This window comes from Ailuropoda melanoleuca, chromosome 3, assembly GCF_002007445.2.
Source record: "Ailuropoda melanoleuca isolate Jingjing chromosome 3, ASM200744v2, whole genome shotgun sequence".
Taxonomy (NCBI): Eukaryota; Metazoa; Chordata; class Mammalia; order Carnivora; family Ursidae; genus Ailuropoda; species Ailuropoda melanoleuca.
Window position 1 is genome coordinate 97323717 of NC_048220.1, and position 19595 is coordinate 97343311.

Consider the following 19595-nt stretch of genomic DNA (forward strand, 5'->3'; position numbering starts at 1 on the left):
AGAGGCCCTCTATTCTGGGAGGGGCCCACCCTTTTCCCTTTCATGGGCCTTGTCTTGTTGGAGAGCCAAATAGAAGGCTCTGCCCACTCACATTCAAAAGTCTATTCATTAATGGGATGCAATTCACATTATGTGCCACTAATTACCCTAGGAAGGCAGTAAAAATTAATAAGGAACTAGAGTTTAATTGTTTGATAACGACAGGGAGTTCCAAAGTGCCCTCTTGAGTAATAAAATTAACATTTAAACTAGTCCAGTCAAAGAACCTTCCCTTAAACATAACTCTTCACCATTAGGATGGCTTATTTATTTATTTTATCTTTGGAAACCTCTAAAATATCACAGATTTAGACTGAACTTCGAGAATCTGCCTAATGTTCCAGGACAGTGACTAGAGTTTTTGCAGTGTTTCAGGTGAACTATGTATGGACCTCACTATACACGTGCACACACAATAAAATCAGATTGTCCTATATTTATTTAACCAAAGGTAGAGAAGCTTCTCAAAAGCCACTGGGAGATGGAGGCTGGAGGAAGCTGTCAAAACACTGCCTAGGATAGGGTCCTACAAAATCTCAAAACACAAATTGTTCCTATAACACCATGCTTTAAATTTGAGCTTGTTTCACTATTCCAGGGTTTTCCCTGGACTTTTGTTAAAGGGTATATGGTGGTTTTAAAATATGCCTTGTAAAAAATGGAATCTAATTTCCTTTCCCTTGAACATAGGGAAGATTTAGTGATTCCCTTCTAGCAAATAAAATGTGGCAGAAGTGATGTTGTGTGATTTCTAGAATCAGGTTCTAAAATGGATACTGTCTCCACCTGGCTCTCTGTCTTGAGACACTGGCCCTTGGAATCCAATTACCAGGTTGTAAGGAAGTCCAAGTGCACGAAACAGCTACACCTAGGTAACCCAGCCAGCTAGGTCCCCAGCCAACATCCATGACCAGACTTAAAAGTGAATAAGCCTTTAGATGATTCCAGCATGCAGCCTTTGACCTACCCCACCTGAGGCCCCAGACACAAGTCATGCCCCCTGTGCTCTGAATTCCTAACCCACAGAAACCAGGGAGAGATATTAAACTACAGTCATTATTTTATGCCACAAAATTCAGGGATAAGCTGTTATGAAGCAATAGATGACTCGAACGAGAAAGTGTACAGGCATTGGGGCTCCTGGTTCTTTTTTTTTTTTAAGATTTTATTTATTTATTTGACAGAGACAGCCAGCGAGAGAGGGTACACAAGCAGGGGGAGTGGGAGAGGAAGAAGCAGGCTCACAGCAGAGGAGCCTGATGTGGGGCTCGATCCCACAACGCCGGGATCACACCCTGAGCCGAAGGCAGACGCTTAACAACTGTGCCACCCAGGTGCCCCAAGGGGCTCGTGGTTCTTAAACAAAGCCTTAAGGCCAGCACAGCCTTATGCACAGAGGGTCAGTCTCAGCTGTGCCTGACCACTGCACGCATGTCCATTACCCTTCTCGGTGACATACGCCAAAAGAAGCTCATTAGCTCTGAAAAATTTTAAGGTTGAAGGGTTTTCTTATAATTCACAGAGATAGGACTAAGCACAGTTTATCCACCTGGGATGTTTGCTTTCCCTAAAGAGCTCAGGATTGGCATGGACAACCCTTGAAAGTGGCCTTTCAGAGAGTCCCATTGTGTTGTGGCTCATTTCACACATGCTTGGGAGAGAGGAAAAGCCAGCAGAGAGGAAATGGCTATGTTGTGGGACAGGCCATGCCCACCTCTCCTCCCTCAGTCCCAACTCCACACCCCATGTCCAGTCTCTCACACCAGTGCTGCTATCCTCCCAGCCAGGCCAGCTGTCTTCTCATTCATTCATTTGTTCAATATGTATTATTTACGGCATCAGGGGAGACAGGCATTAAACATCTCATCATACAAATAAAGAACTCCACTTATCCTAAGCACTAGTAGGGGGATGTACAGGGTCCTCTGGGGGGCTAGGGATATTTAAGCTAAGACCTTAAAAATCAGAAAACTAGTGAAGCAGACAGGGGAGGGGTGGGAGCATAGGGAGAGCCTTCCAAACACAAGGCCACACAATAGGAAGAAAATGTGTGTATCTGGGATTCTAAGGAAAAATCAGTCAGGGTGCCAGGAATGAAGAAAGCAAGGAAGAGAATGCCCCCAGAAGAGTCTGAGGAGGGAGGGAGCAATGGATCATGTGGGGTCATGTAAAAAGATTTTGTCAATATTCTAAGGATAGGCAGCTGTAAAGTGTTTAAAACAGGAAAGTGACACATTTGAATTTCTTCTGTCAAATCACTTCAGTCCCCCTAACCCTATCATTTCCCATCTGCATGTATACCTCTTATAACCCAGACCATATTACATTGTAGCTAGTTGCTTAGGTATCTTTTCTCCCCCATGTGGCTGATGGCCTCTTGAGAGCAGAGACCATGTCCTAACCATAACTATAACTCCATCAGGCTTCCTACTGCCCTTGGTATCAAGTGCAAACTCCTTTTGTGGCCTAAAAGGCCTGGCACCATGTATCTCTTGCCCACCTCTCCAGGATCACCTCTCCAGGATCACCACGTGTCCAGCCACACCAGCAGGCATGTCACTTTCCAGGGGGCTTTTCAAGAAGCTCTGGCTAGGATAGCACAACTGTTCAATATTCACAGAGGAAAAAATGCTTCCCCATCACAGCACCTATTAGGATTTGTATCATTACTTGTATACATTATTGATTTGATATCTGTCTCCCCTCCTCGACCATCCGTTTCATAAAAGCAAAGAACTTGTAAGCCTTGGTCACCATTATATCCTCAATACCTGGTACTGTGATGCTTGTAGTTTGCATTCCACAAAGAGTTGTTGAATGACAGAATAAATGAGTAAGAATGCATGAATACGTAAATGAATGGATGAATTAATGCATGATCTCAGTGACCATCCAGGCCAACTCAACAGCTGATGTTAGAGACCTCTCTCTGATTGCTCTCCAGTACCTTCAATGACATAACCTTGCTGGCCTCACCGACTCTCCACTGGAAGAAATCAACGTTAGTGAAGGCTTTATGGAATAAATGGTAAGTAGAAATGGGTAGAGAAGGCCAGGAAGGCATTTCTGGCAAACTCTGAGTAGTTATTATCTTATTCCTTCCGCCAAGCAAGAGGAGGAAAGCTGGCAAACACCCATGTTCAGTGAACAAGTCCATGCAAATGTTGATGTGCAATAGGACTTTGGCGGCATTCATAAGCTCCCCAAGTCCAAGGCATTTCAAAATCTTTCATAGGAACTAATGGGGTCAAATAGATCCCTCCAGGTCAGTGCTTCTCAAACTATCTCTGGTAAAGGGCCAGGTTTTGTTTTTATTTCCAAATCATCGGAGATCAATAACTTACAAAATATAGAAATTATTCACTTAGAAGAGGCAGCAATGTCAAATTGCTATAAAGTTTTTAAATGCTTACTTCCCATTTCTGCAATCATTTCATCATGAGTAACAAATATTTTGTAGGCCTATAGCCAGCTGCCATCCACACTTTGAGTAGCACTAATTCAGGTCAGTACTTACCCTCCCACTACCTCACTCCTAACCATGGCAGACATTGCTAATCAATCATTACACCTTTCCCCATCAAATCCATGTTTGGCCTTAAAATCTTTCTCACTCTAGTGTTCAAGACAGTCATCACCATATAAATAATCAGGGATCCCACAGGAAGTTAAACTTATTTACAACCCTGTTTTACATGGTCCATAGATTGGTCGTTTGTCATATTCATGCCCAGGATAGGAAATATCTATTTTTTGGTGTCCAGCCTAAAGAAAAGTTCACGGAGAATGGCCATTTCATCAAAGAGAGTCTGTCCTGGACTCATTCAGTCTATTAACAACCTTTCTGCCACTTGAGAAGCCCTGAATTCAATAGGTACTAAGAGAAGATGTAGCAATCTATACCACATACAGAAACTTCTGGTGTGTTCTCAGATTTAAACTGTATGGATCATATTTGGGAGCAAAACCACTGGCCCTTCATTGCTTTGACTTTTTCTTCCCTCAAATTCTCCATTCCTATGACTCACCTGCTTTTATTTCAAGTTGTCACAGAGGTTCATTCACAGTGGTTGTTTGCATTTCTCTTTGTCCTCTTTGTCAAAACAGTGAGGGTTTTCATTCCTCCCACATTCAATCTTTTCCCAAGCAAGATTAAAGCCCCTTAGCCCTTCTCTGGTAATAATCAAGCTGTAACCCAACCTCCAGTCATTGTCTCTGAGGGGCCACAGAAAAATACACAAGGGGGAGAGAATTAATCTGTTGTCTCTGGGCTACAGATCTGAAGCTCACTCCGAAGAAAGACAAGTTTCACTTCAAACCTTTTCTCTCAACCTCACCTGTCAAGTTCCCTTTGAAATGTTTTTCAACTTCTTCATGGTCCTTACAAACCACAGACTCACAGATTATTAGAGCTGGACTATGTCATACGGACCATCTGGCTAACCTGGAGCCCTCTTTGTAGGGGAGGAGAAACAATGAGGCTTGTCTGAGGAGTCAGAAGGCAGAGGCCCCTCACTGACTAACTGGATGACCTCAGAAGAGCTGATTCACCTCTCAGAGACCATTTCCAAGGGAAACACATAAGATCCCTAAAATGGATTGTGATCCACCCATGGGGGTAGTTGAGAACTAAATGAGACAATGTGAACAAAAGTATTTTGACAATGAGAGCCCTACATGAATGTGGGGATCTTAACTGTCCTTCTGATAGCAACACAGTGAACAGGAGGCCAGCGCCAGAGTAGAAATCGTAGAGTAGAAAGAAGGGAATGGATGACCCAACATACCCTTTGACAAAGATCACTCAGGAGCTTGAATGAATTTAAGGAAAAGAATTGGGGGGAGGAGGTGTCCCATTTGGAGTCCATCTAAGAGAGGTCATATGGTGGTCATAAAAGGAAAAAGTGGACAGATTCAATAATATTCATTAGGCAAAATCATCCAGGCTGGTGATGGATTAGACATGCAAAGGGAGGAGGGGGCATGTTCAGGGTGACATTTTTGGCTTACTTAACTGGATGAGGGTGTGGTTCAAGGAGATAGGAAAGAACAGGAGAGACCCAGGTAGGTGGGGCAGAGATGAGAGATGTCAGGCTTGCTTTCATATGTGTTGAGTTTGAGGCACCTTTGAGACATCCAAGTGGAAATGTCAAATAGGCCATTGGAGCTGAGTGGATATGTGTGGCTCAGATATAAAATGCAAAGTATATCCACATAGGTGGGAATTGGAGTCATTGGCTAGGATAAGATCACTTAGAGAGAGAGTACAAGGTTAAGAAAAGAAGTGGGCCTAGGACCAAGTCTTGAGGAACCAACACATTTAATGGCAGAGCAGGATGAACCTCTAGGGAAACCGTGGAGAAACCAGAGACATAAGGAAAAGCAGAACAGCATTTTTAACCAAAGGAAGAACACAATTCAAGAAGAAAGAAATGTCCAGTAGCACCAAGTACTAATAAGGGTTCATTTAAGATAAAGGCTAAAAAATATTCATTAGATGAGCAATAGAGGCCATCAGTGCCCTTTGCCCTTTTGTGATAGAGATCAGACTCCAGGTCCTTTCCAAACACAGCCTCTTTCCTGTTCCTTGCCCCCATTGCCATCTAAGGTTATGAACGGACCTCAAATCTCTGGGAAAACCAATCTTCCTTGGGGTCCTGAACTCTATGGCTATTTCAACACAACAGTTTGGGGCTTCAGCTAAGCCTATAACTTTCGGGCGGCTCTACTCCACCCTAAAATAAATCCTATCTACTGAGATTGGTTTTCTACAGATCACAGATGGCAAATATGCAGCATGCCTATTCACACCCACCAAATCCGGCTCTGCATCAGACATCACTAATCGATCACAAGTCCTCACCTAAAAATGTGTGCCTCTGAAAGCCACTATCTCTACATCTCACATTGCAGCGTAGCTGTACAGTACAGAATCCAGAATCCCTGACTTCATTGTTCCCCATTCACCATCCTCCTCTGAGGGAGGCAAGACACAGAGGAGACAGAGATGAGACACATTCCACACCCAGCATCCCTTTGTCCCTGGTTCCATATCCCTGGCTGACTGGCTGTATACAGCCCTTGGCCAGACCATTACAACTATTCCCAATATTGATGTGATTTGCAGTGATTTGCTTTGGAAATCAAAGCTGGGGGTTCTGGGCTTTATCTGAAAAGCAGGTCCTGCTGTGCTGGAAATGGGGAATGACTGGGCTCACAGCAGAGTTGTCTCTGTTTGGCATGTCCTGTCAGACACAAGCACCCATTGGGTCCTGCCCAGCATGGACAATGTGCATGCCACTTACCAGCCTGATTTGGGAGCATAATAAGCTCAACAAAGGAGCAGATGATCACGGAGGCTTATCTGCAGTCTGCACAGTTTATATTTAGCCATCTTGTGACTGGGTTGTAGGTCCTGTGTGGCAGTCACCCTTGGGAAATTCAATCCTAGGGCATGCAGTGCTGGGACAGATTGAGGAGAAGGTAAGGAGGGGCTTCAAATGCCACTTGAGGGCACAGGAAAGAGGGTCAGACCAATAAGCAATCAGCTGGTGACAGTAGAGACTTACCTGTTAGCAACATGGAAGAGAATGTAAAAATGGGTAAGGGAACATTTGTAATAGTCTGTAAATTGCCCGGCACACAGCCATCAAAGTCTCTTCCTCTTCCCTTTGAGTCTACCTAGTCTGCCATGGGCTAGAAGCTATTTCCCTGTTCTGTAAAATGAATGAGCCAGAGAGGATAATCCCTAAGACGCTATGATTCCACCTATGATGAGGTAAAGAGAGGCAACCTATGGGATGTGCAATGGGTGGAGTGAGTGAGGAGCTGTGGGCTTGTTAAAATCTTGGGGCAGTCTTAATAGAACATTCTGCAATTGTTAGAAATGGTGTTGCTGATGCCACCCAACAAAAAATGGACTTCCATTAAAATGTATGCCGAGGGATTAAGGAGTACACGTGCACACACATGCGTGCGCACACACACACAAATGTATCTCAAAATTAATCTTTAGAGAAAAAAAGACAGTGCTAATCTATATTAATTGAAATTGAAAGTATTGATAATACCTTGTTAAGTGGGGATGGCGGCAGCCTCATGAAGGGCATTTATTGCCAATGAGGCAGCAGAAGGACAGGAGACAGTGATCACCGGGAGGGCGCTCCCCAAAGAAGGAGATTCCAAGCAGAGCCTCGCCTCACCCCTGCTGATCCCGCCCACTCAGTATTTTGGGACTGTGGTGTCTGGGAATGTGAATCCCAGAAACTGATGCTACCAGAGAAAGGAGGTTTTTATATAGGGCTTTGTTGTCACGTTTTGATTTGCTTTGGTTTTTTATATCCGTGATGTTTGATAGCATGAGTCCATGGAAAGAGAGCCCAATCCACCATCCTCCCCCAGGCCGAGGCAGCAGGGGGAGTGTAGACAGGAACACAGGTCCTTAGGGACCCAGTCTGGAAGGGCCCTTCTTAGAACAAGACCGTGGCTTTAGCCAGAAGCTCCATCTCTTGGTGAGACCGCAGCCTCCTTGAGACGGTCTTGTTTGGGCACAAATCTTATAATTCTACAATGACAAGGCAGAAAGGTCCTTACAGATCACTCATCACTCCCAGAGCAGTCTTGTTTCCATGCTGTTCTCAAGCTGGCAGTCTCCTGAGCTAGTCCAATAAGGCTCTGGATTCCAGGATAATGGAGGGTTTAATGTGAGTTTCAGGGAGAGACCTGCTTCTCACAGATATTCATCCAGTCCCCATTGCAGACCCAATGCCTCCTCCCTATCAAAGGCAAAGCAGATTCTGACTGTCTTGGTGTGATCTGAAAGAGCCAAGAGTATCTCTCTCTCCACTTGCCAAAACTCCACCCATAGCTCTTCATTTCTTTATGTTAAAGTATATTCATCTACTAAAATGAAAGGAATTATGAGTCAGAAAACAAAACTCCCTCATATGAAAGAGCCTCCCAGTCTTATCTTCACCATTTGGAATCAAAAGGAACTTTCACATCAGGCCATCCTTTAATGAAGGAGCAATGTAGGTGCACCAGGCTTATGTCTCTTAAGCAAGGTCACGCAGCACACTGGGAACTAGGAGTGGGGCCTTCTGGCTCCTCTGCACGTGTCAAAGGACTCCCAAAGATGAACGTTTAATCCAAGACCCCCCATTCCTTTTACAGACAATAGGAACCTCCCTCACCAAAAGCCCCCTTAAAAAATTTATTTTCTGGCACTAGCACCCTTAGCGAGTGGAATTATGCCTGTAAGTACGCTTGGTGTATCTGAATAGAGACACGCGGAGCTGGAGCTTGAGAGCTTGACGGTCCCGCACCAGCGCAAACCCTGTCCAACTGCTACCTGCGGGCTTCAGCAGCCGACTTCTCGGGCCCTAGTCGTTTGCCTTGGCGCTCCTGCCCCCTAGTGACAGCAAACTTTGCTGCAGTCACATTCTCGAGACAAACCTTGAAAGGAAGGGAATCTGATTGAAAAGAGATAGAGGCCAACCTGCATCCTTCTCTAAAAAAGGCAGGCCTGGTTATGGGGACATTTTTTAACCTCACACACAAAAACGCCACAAACTAGACATTAGCCCGCAGCAGATTTGAACCTGTGGAGAAGTGAGGCCAGAACACCAAGGATCCTGAGTTGAAAACAGATTATGTAACTAACTCAGGGAATCATGAGACTACCAGGGCTCTGAGAATCCCATGGAGGCAGGAACAGAGGACCTAAAATAGCAAAAGAGAGGGACAGCGGCATGTGGTGCCCCCCGCCATGCAGCAATCACTGGCATGAATGAATTCAGAGTCCTGCCCCCAGCTCCTCCCACGCCTTGCCGAGTGGTCAAAGCACAGTCCCCACTCTTTGCTTAGCTGACCCCTGCTCCTTCTGCTCATCTCAGGTCAGTGTTTCCCTCCCCTCTGCGGTGGAGATGTGCTCTCCTCATAAGCTCTCATGGAAGCAGGTACTTTCCTTCCATGGTCCCTGACTCTACGTCTCTCTGGTTATTTCAGTGCCCACGCTTTAGTGTCAGCTCCCTGAGGACAGGCACTGAGGCTACTTTGTTGACTGCTGAACCTACGTCCTTAAAACAGCACTTAGTACATAGGGGCCTTCGATTAATACTTTTCAATGGAATTAATAAAATTACAAGTGTTGGTTGAATGACTGAGTTATATCTGTTTACAGGATTAAAAAAAAAAAACAGATCCCATCTCAATGGAGAAAGGAGAACCACATTTCAGGTCTTTGGGGCTGTACCACACAGACTGTGTGATTAGTACCCTTCTGGCCGTGTCTCAGGACCCTCCTAGTCCATAAAAGACACAAAGATTTTCTGAAGATGAGGACCCTTGAATATCACCCCAAGTGCTTACCATTGCCCTTGAGGCAGGTAGCTAGGCAGGTGTTTTTTAACGATCGGCCTCCATAGCCTCAGCTTTTGTCCCTGCTGTAGTAGGAAAATCTGCCTGAGAACTAAGGACAAGCAGGTTAAGAGGCTGTGAGTTCATCAGGAGACCTGACCTTCAGAGCCGCCTCTCTGTGTGACCTTGGATGGTGCCTCCCTGCACAGGCTCTCCACTGTCCCATTTGTAAAATAAGGCTCTTGGGGTATGTAACATCAAAGTCACTGGTTTTTCAGGTGTCAGAAAACCCAACGTAAACTGCCTTAAGGGGAGTAGAAAGGGGATATAAACTGCTCATGAAACTGAAAAGCCATGGATTCAGGGTTGACTCAATCCGGGATATTGAGCAACACCATCTACGCCTGGTTTCTCTTCTCCATCCTTCAGCTCTGCTTCCCTTTGTGTTGCTCCCCTTTGGGCAGGTTCCCTATATATGGGAGTCTCCAGCAGCTCCAGGGTTTCAGCCCCTTGGCAGAAAAGTAGAGGGACTTTCTCTCACCAGTATCAGACAAAAGTCCCAGGACTGTCCCCACGGGTGCCTTTGGGCCACAGGCTCTTCGCTGCCGTCAGGTGAAATTCTGGGCCCCACTTGAATCACACGATTGATACAACCAGAGGCCCATTCCCAGAGGTGATCGGGAAAAGCACTCTCAGAATGTGGGGGTACAGTTGCTAGACAGGCAAAAACAGAAATGGCACTGCAGAGGAAGTGATCTTGAAAGACGTTTCCAGCTTTGAGCGCCCTGACGTGACTCTGATGCGATGCCAGGAAAGTGGAAGGGAGACTAAAGCCACAGACATACTCTAGAGTTAGCCCAACTCCAGACCCTTTCAAAAAGCCTGAATGCCAAATAAGTCCCTCACGCCCTCTGAAGGGAGAGAAGGGGTGACGTTAGCAGCCCCTCAAAAGCAAGTCGTGATGTTAAACCTCCAAAAGCCAAGGGGCATAAAATGAATGCCATTTTGATAGCGCCACTAAAATGGAACATTTCCATTTCCTGAAAAGATGGACACTGTCAGTGAGATTCATAAAAAAAAAATCTTATTAAACTTTCCCTTTCACTGCTTCTTTGTATCTGTGGTTGAAATGGAGCAGGATGCAGGTTGCCATGGTGATGGCTGAATTTTAAATAACAGGGCTCAGGAGCTCGGGCTGCTGGCTGTACCCGCCCCAGGCAGGAAACTGTTGGGAGAAGGAAAGAGGCAAAGTGAGCAAAGGAAGAAAGCTGCTGGGCTCATCCCAGGACACTAACTTCACCAGCCTGTTCTCCTCGCACTGGGAATAAGGCCCCAAAATCGCAGACTCTCACTTCTTCATAAAATAAGAGAATGTGGGATCCAAATGCATAAGGACAGGACCTTCAAAGTCACTTTGTCCAGCCCCTTCCTGATATTCATTCTTGTGACAAATGGATTTCTCCTACACTTATACCCCTTCCTGTGAGCCATGGGCCCAGCCCACCCAAGTTTTAGAAGAGCCACTGGAAACCTGACCCTAAGAGAAATGTTCAAGTTCTAGAGACCCTGAGAGCAAGAGCTTATAGGATTTTTAAGTGAAAGAGGAATTTGAGGGCCAGAGCCTAGCAGCTTTCAATTCAAACAGCCCTGGCCACAAATTCCAGTTCTGCTCTTCTGTCTAGAACCATCTAAGAATGAAATGGAGAAATTCAGGAAGTGTGAGTTCCCCGTGACTGGACACACTCAGGCCAGCATAGGCCAGCGAGGAGCTGGCTGGCGGGAATGTTTTTAAATAGCACCAGGTGTCAGGGAGGTAGGGCCCTTCTGAGGGAAGCTTGGAGAAGGGGCACAACAAGGCCTTCCCCCAGAAGCCTTCTAAAGTCCAGGCCAGGCAAAGCGGAAACCAGAGAGTAAAGCTGGAGAGAACCAGCAACCAGGAAGCATAGAACTCTGCCCTGCTCCCTACAGGTCATGGGAACCGGCCCTGACAGGGATGGGCTCATGTCAGGGTCCTCTCTCTGCTTGCCCCATGCACCCCAGAAAGAACTATCACTCTCAGCTGGCCCATCCCTTATCTCCCAAACAAAATGGCTATTCTGTGTATGTCACAGTCAAGGCCATTCTGTGTATGTCAGAGAATGGCTTCTAGAAGTTAAATAATAAGAGTAATAATAATTTTGTGTTTCTCTAACACAAAAACTGTTTCATGAAGCTGGGAAATGGCAAGATTATCATTATTCTTTTTTTTTAATTTTTTTTTATTATATTATGTTAGTCACCATACAGTACATCCCTGGTTTTTGATGTAAAGTTCGATGATTCATTAGTTGCGTGTAACACCCAGTGCACCATGCAATACGTGCCCTCCTTACTACCCATCACCAGTCTATCCCATTCCCCCACCCCCCTCCCCTCTGAAGCCCTCAGTTTGTTTCTCGGAGTCCATAGTCTCTCATGCTTCATTCCCCCTTCTGATTACCTCCCCGTTCATCTATGGAACATAAGAACTATGAAGATCAGTAGGGGAAGAAAGATTATTATTCTCCCCAGAAGAATGGGGAAGAGCCGAGGAGATGGGGCCCCTGGGCCCGTGACCTACATTACCATGACCTGCATCTCTACACCTGTCCTGTGCCCCAGGCCTGATAATACAACCGCTTGGGGGCTAGGATTACCCCATCAGGATTCCCTAGGCAGCTTGGAATGAGCACCTTAAGAAAGAGAATGAAAGCCAAACTCAGAGTAAAGGGAAGTGGCCCAGCATTCATACCACCAGGTCACACTCCTGTGCCTTCCTGAATAGCAGTGAGAACTCAAAAGCCCCCAGTCCCAAGCTGGCAGAAGGCAGCCACCCAGCACTGGCCTTGGTCTATCACTGGGGCTGGCCTCTCTTTCCAAGGGCAAGCTTAGATCCCAAACCACCACTTTCTGCTCTCATAAATTCTGCCTTGCCTAACCTGCATATGCACACACACACACGCGCGCACACACACACACGCACGCACACACAGCCTGGAACGGGAGGCAGGAGCAGCATGCAGCCTTAGAAATAGCACCCAGAAATCTATATACACTAGGCTTGTACAGGCATGAAATAGGTCCGGATGGATGCCCAGAATCCACCAGCAGAAAAGGACCAGAAGACCGGAGGTTAGGGCCATGGGAAGGTTGGGGATGTATTTTCCACTCTGCACCTTTATGAAGAATGTTTCTCACATGTATATATGCCTTTTCAAAAAAATAAGTTCTGTTCCTCCTTCTAGAATATACATACTAAATTTGTCTTTGTCCTGGCCGCTTGAAGTCAGGACAACCAAGTGTCATTTCTATTCTGACACTAATACTGAAGCAGCATGATGACAGCCCGGGTCTTACCCACCCTTTGCCTCAGTTGCTGGGGCTGTAAAATGGGGTTGAAGACACCTACTCTACTCTTCTCAGAGACACTTCAGGAGTACAGTGAGACGTAACAATAAGAGCAATGATAACAGTTAAATATGTTGAGTGCTCATCATGGACTGCGCACAGTGCTATTCTCTCCACCCTAAAACAAGCCTATAACATTAAGTATCAATTTCATTTTAAAAAGACAAGAAAAAAAGGCAGAGGGAAGTAACTTGTTCAAAGGCATCCCAAGTACATATCCAGCGTTCTGACTCCAGAACCAACGCTCTTACCCACTAAACACAATCTGTCCATTGGTATTCATTATCCTAGATGCAGCCTCCTGTCCCAAGAGGTTCGGGTGAGTGATCAGATAGCCTCCACCTGTTTTCCTCAATATTGGAGTCTCTGCCTTTGCACACAGTTTAATGAGGGGCAAGAATATAGAGATAAGGATATAAGCAAATCCCAAAGTGGGATCCCGGTTCTAGATGCTCGGATCTGTTTCATGGCAGAGACCAGGATGGTGTGCTTCTAATGGCAAGAAGCCACACCTGAGGCTCCCAGATGCTCAACTGACTTGTTACTGCCCCACCCCCTGTCACCATGGCAACGAGAGACTTAGGATGCCGGGCCTCAATGGGTGTTCCTGATTTACTGAGCCTTCCTAATTCACACTTCCCCTTTCAATCTCCTCTTCTCTCTCCTGTGGACTTTGCAATGCTCTGCAGTATTTTACCAACCAAAGGTCATGCAGCCCCTCCTTGAACTCCACAGGAGCAGCTCACTCTCCACCCAGCCCAAACCAATCTCCACCCAGCCTTACCTGCTTGCAAAGTCTCCTTTCTGTTGCCCTGAAATCTGCCTCCCCGTTTTGTCTAGCTCTCTGCCTCTTCTTCCACAGTTTCTGCAGCTGCCACTCCTTTATCTCCTCTCCCCTTCCAGACTGTCTGCACCTCATAGCTTCTGCTTCCTCATTCTTGCTTCTGTTTTCTTCTGTTCCTTATGCCCCCTCTTGGCCTCTATCACTGGCTCTCTTCTTGAACATTTGAGCTTCTGGGGCTGTCACCAGCTGCTGAGTTACACACCACCCCCCCCCAAGTTCAAATTCCCAAAAGAGAGAATAAGATTGGGCGAGCTTGCTCTGATTTGGATAAAGCTCTTCAAAGCAGCCCGGAGATCGGCAGCCCTTGGGTCTATATCCAATCTGTTGTGGTCGGTAAAAGGTTGGGCCATGTGACAGAAGTATAGGCTGCCCCCTAGAAGATCATAGGAGTAGCCTGCCGTCTACGGGCTACCAATAAATTTCATTTTGCATGCCAATTGCGTTCAAAAAAATACTGGCTGCTTTACAAACTGTGTTGAGATGGACTCAGAGGTTACATCTGAACTCCAGGGACTAAGAGTAGTGAGTTTTATTTGCCATGAGCANAAAAAAAAAAAAAAAAAAAAAAAAAAAAAAAAAAAAAAAGCCTCAACCTACATGCCCATAACTTGTCATGTTAATGTTAGACCATGTGATCTGGTGAGGACGGAGCAAGTGGAGGCATCACCTTCCTCATTGTGCATTTGCTGCTTCTCTTTATAAGGGCTAAGATTACACTTGCTTGTTTAGACGGATGGATCACATCCTGACTTCACATTGAACTTCAGCCACATAAAACCCCTAAGCCTTTTTCACACCTCCTATTAAATCACATTTCTCCCATTCCATATCATACCAAAAAAAGAAAGAAACCAGTTGAATTTTACATTTTTCCTTAATAAAGCTCACCTTGTTTAATTTAGCCTTGTTTAATTCGCTCCAGCCTACTGAGATCTTACCATATGAATGATGTCTTTTTCCAGCCTGTTGGATAAATGCTTACACTCTGTCTGCAAGCCTCCGCCCATGAAATGGAGGTTAAATGTGTACGCTATCTTCCTCACAGGACTGACACAATGGAGAGTTTCGATTATTCGCTTCCATGGACCTACTTTTCACTGTTTGGGGGACAACTGTGCAATAATTTCAGAAAATTATTTTAGGGGCGCCTGGGTGGCACAGTCGTTAAGCATCTGCCTTCGGCTCGGGGCGTGATCCCAGAGTTCTGGGATCACGCCCCACATCAGGCTCCTCCACTGGGAGCCTGCTTCTTCCTTTCCCACTCCCCCTGCTTGTGTTCCCTCTCTCATTGGCTGTCTCTATCTCTGTCAAATGAATAAATAAAATCTTTAAAAAAAAAAAAGAAAGAAAGAAAATTATTTTAGACTCTCAAATGCATGTGGGATTTGTCCATTGTGTCCATGGTGAGGCTAACCAGAAATAGTTAAACTATTTCATGGAGGAGGTTCCTTTCTTAGAATAATAGCTGTTGTTCGTTGAACAACCATTCTGGGTGATAGATGCTTTCATATATTATTTCTAACCCTAACAACAATTTCAAGAGGTAGGGTTTTTTTTAATGTTTTTTTATTATATTATGTTATTCGCCATACACAAAAGGTAGGTTTTATTATCCCCCCCCCCTTTTCTTAGGGATTAGACAACTGAGGCATAAAGTGTTTACTCACTTTCTGAGATCACGCAGTTGGTGTGTCATGGAGCTGAATCCCAGCCCCAGTCTGCCTGACCCTGATCCTATGTCCCTTCCGCTGGGCCACACAGTCTCTTTGTGCGTGCCTCTCTGGGTGACGGCAAAACTTGCTGTTGATGACTGATAGCAGAGATTGGGGGTTCATGAATTCAGTTACCCATGGGTCACACTGCTGAAAAGCACACCTGTATTAGGTCTTTAAAGTATGATATGTCCATACTTGCAATATTATGCAGCTATTAAAAAGGAGGTAGATCTATATATATTCATACAAAGGACATCCAAGATGTTAAGTATGACTATTCTGATCCTATTTTTTTAACATTACATTAATGTATGTAGGTAGGAGGTGAGGAATTAGAGGAGACTTCCAGTTTCTGTTCTTAATATTTCCATTTTAATTGAATTTTTCATTTGTATATTATTTTTGGAATAAAGAAAATTTAGGAAAATAATGTGACAAAATCATCAGTTCCTGGGGCACCAGGGTGGCTCAGCCAGGTGAGCATCCAACTCTTGATTTCGGCTCAGGTCATGATCTCAGGGTTGTGGGATCAAGCCCCGCGTTGGGCTCCACACTCAGCACAGAGTCTGCTTGAGATCCTTTCCCTCTGCCCCTCCCTTCACTTGCTCTCTCTCTCTCTCTCTGTCTCCCTCAAATAAATAAAATAAACAAAATCTTTTTCAAAAAGTCATCAGTTCCTCTTCGCCTTCAACTCCTGAATGTCATGCGTCAGTCTGATGCATAGAGATCTGAGCCTCCTGCATCTGAGGCAATAATACAAAAAACACACTGTCTCACATACACAGACATAAGGTAGGAGAGCACCAGGGTTGGTTACCTCAGTGACTGACTGACTTAGGATGGCCTAAGGTATCTTTGCGCCCTCCATCCTCAGCATGCCTCCTGGCCCCATATACATCATTAACTGGCTGCCACAGCTCTAAGCATCCCAAGCAGCTATGATAATATCCAGTGAAAAAAGCGGCTCTCTTTCTGTGTCACTCTTTTTAGCATCAAGAAGAACCTATTCTAGAAACATCCACAGCAGACGTCTTGTAACCCGTAGGCAGAATTGCATTCCTCGCCCCTGCTAATCCAATGGCTTACAAATGTGATGAGGTCATCGAGCTCAGAATGGACAAATGATTTGTTCCCTGGGACTGGAGAGGCCAGCCCCCTTTGAGGCACATGACTTGTCTGCACTGAATGATACTAGGGTTCTGTTAACAAGGAAAAGACAGGGGAAGGCTGTAGGTACCATGGTGTCACACTATTCCCCAAATTATGATACCATGCTCCTCTTATGAGCGTTCTTACCCAGCAACTCTGTCCCTCCCACCCCACCCCCACTCCATGTAGTCTCAGAAGCACATTGTTTCAGAGCCAGGTTTACTAGGTTTATAAACGATGTGAATATCGAAGTGTCTCCTAAAGGGCTCCTGATTTTGTTACTGTTACTTATGCTGAAAGAATACTCATAAAAACCACTACTGAAAAATCCAAAGCCATGGTCCAGTTGATTTCAGAAACTGAGAATTCTAAAAGCAAGCAAGCAAATTATTTTTAGCGGTGGTAATTTATGGCTCAGTTTAGCAGGATATACAGTTTTTGACAAGAAGGATTAAGTTGAATAGATTTTAGAGGAGAAATTTTAAAACAGACCTGTCTTAGATGTTTTAAAATAAAGCTTTCTACAGGTAGGGTTCAATGTGTTCTGCCAATCTTTGGAAGAGCTGGAAGAAGGTACCACTCCCCTCCATGGTTCAGCCTTTTGTCCATTTGGCAAGTCATCAAGATTAAAGTCTCAAGCCACATGTTACAAACTTGAGGAATCTCTGATATGGAATCAATTTTTCTGGTAGAGGTGGTTGCTGACCATGGCTACCAGGGAAAGGGAATGAGGAAGAGGAGCTGTTTCCCTAACCCCATGAAAGCTGGACCTTGAATTCAGTTACCTTAACTTCTCCCCCCACTCCCCACCATCACTATTTGTCCTCTAAAATGCCCTTGGCTTTGGCTTGCCCCTTGTGCTACATGCCTTCGTTTGCTCCTCCCAAGCCACTCTCGTCTCTTTCCCATCCTGCTTTGTGCCCCCAGATGTTGACCTGCAGGAGTGTATCAATGGGCTCCTGGCCCTCTGACTTCCAGTTGGGTCGGCACTGGCAGGAGATCAACAGGAAGTAGTAGAGAGCACTTGGTGAGATTGGGATGTTTATTCTCCAAGTTTCCTCCCTTTTGGGTCCCTAAGTGCTGGCTTCATTTGGAGTTCTCAGTGACTAGTCCTATTTCCCCAATCCCAGTAACCCACCCCCTCATCTGCCATGGCAGTGGTAATGAAGCCCTGCTATTACTAATCTGAGGTTCTGAGCTATGCCTTGTGGTTTCCCTACACCCTGCCCACGCCTTTGTAAATAGATTCTTTATGAAACTCAGCTTGAGTTATCCTAATTTGAGGGTGCCATCTGTTTCCTGCTAACACACCTCTCTAATTTGATCTTATATGGGCTGAATGTTTTGCTTGGTGATATTTCTGTGTTCTTGCCTCCTGAATCACTGCTCTGCACAGGAGCAAAATCCTCAACCTCTGATGTCACAAAGAAGTGGGTTCAGATCCCACTCCACCAACTACAGCTAAAAACCCCAGGCCGGTCACTTTACCTCTTTGAGCCTCAGTCTCTTCGTTTGCAATACGGCAAACGTATTGCATCATAAGTGGTATGCTCTCGATGGGGACACTGAGAATCAAATGACAATAGGGAGTGGTGGGGAGTGGGATGAACTACTGAGCTCATGCCACATCTAAAAAAAGGAGGTGCCAGCTCCCAAATCCCAGTGACGGTTGTCATGAAGAAAAGCCAGTCCAGAGTTGCCAGTTCTTGTGATACTTCAAGAAGCCAGAAACTTAGATTTCTTTACGTATATGTATATATAGAGATTGTATTTATTTATTTGACAGAGACAGAGACAGGAGGAGAGGGAACACAAGCAGGGGCAGGGAGAGAGGGAGAAGCATGCCCCCCGCTGAGCAGAGAGCCCGATGCAGGGCTCGATCCCAGGACCCCAGGATCATGACCTGAGCCGAAGGCAGATGCTTAACGACTGAGCCACCCAGGCGCCAAAACCTAGATTTCTATACAAAATCTCTCCTTGACAACAATGTTAGTACCACAAGGGCAGTAATGACAATTTTATTCATTACCATATCACTGTACAGTGACTAGAAGAGTACCCAGCACATAGAAATGATCAAAAAATCTTTGTTGCATATTTTTTCCAATTTTTAAATTATAGCAGCTAGTGAGGGTGAAGCAAAGCCAGGGCGGGGGAGGTGCCGCATGACTGTGAGAAGACAAGCACCTCCTTATATTTCACATCCCAGCCATGTCACTCACCCTCGCCCTGGCCCCAAACACAACACTCCTGTCAATTGCTACTTCAGACTTCTGCTCGAGAACGAACCACCACTGAAAGGTATTAATAAATGATACTTTGGGGGGCCCCTACTAGTTCAACAAGGCCGTATTTTCATGAAGTGGGGTATAGCCATCATCTGCAGAATATGTACTGTTCACACAGCTCACCTGCAACCAGGCATTTAATCACTGTGCCCAGGGCTGAATGGAGATGCGGCAACTTTTTTCAGCCAGAACAGCTCACGGATCCTCCTCTCCTTCTACCACAGCCTGAAGCTACAAACCCAGTGAGCTGTAGATTTGTTACCCAGTTTATAAATGCCAAGGAGACAGCTCTTCAGCAAAAGAATGACTCGGTGGACACATTGCAGATAAATAATGTATGAAACCACTTCTATTTTAACGGCACTTTGCAGTGACACTAATATTGATGAAAAATGTTAGCATGTATTAGATGGTGTTATAGTCAGTGAGAGATGAGGTTTGGCAGACTCCGGGCCACTTCTGGTCTGGGCCAGAGATGTGAGAAACAGCAATTCCCAGCTGATGGGTGTTAGCCCCTGTAAGAAATAGGCTCTTGGGTCAAATAAGACAAACACTTAACCTTGGCAAGTATGTCATGGTGACTACTGTTGGTTGGCTGACCCAGCGGTCCTTACCAAATCCCTCTCTTTTAGTCAACTTCCACTCCACAGGTTGGAAAAGTTTCAGCCTCTTTTGCAATCGATCCCAGGATTGCATAAAGCACATAAAGCACAATGAATCATGAGTGGAATTCTGCTGGGCAAAGGAACGAGTTCTGGGAAGAAAATGTACTTTTCT

General features: G+C 45.3%; 1 protein-coding gene across 17 annotated transcripts in view; it reads right to left on the reverse strand.

The window, feature by feature from the left end:
• The window catches only part of LOC117801567, a 127648-nt gene that overhangs the window by 87391 nt on the left and 20662 nt on the right, over positions 1-19595 (reverse strand). For 11 of the 17 annotated variants that reach the window (XR_004624241.1, XR_004624234.1, XR_004624233.1 and 8 more), the window contains exon 1: positions 13607-14199. The exons of the other annotated variants lie outside the window; for them this stretch is intronic. The gene's annotated coding sequence lies outside the window, so the exon portion shown is untranslated. Of the gene's footprint in view, positions 1-13606; positions 14200-19595 lie in introns of those variants that run through there. 17 annotated transcript variants of the gene reach the window in all.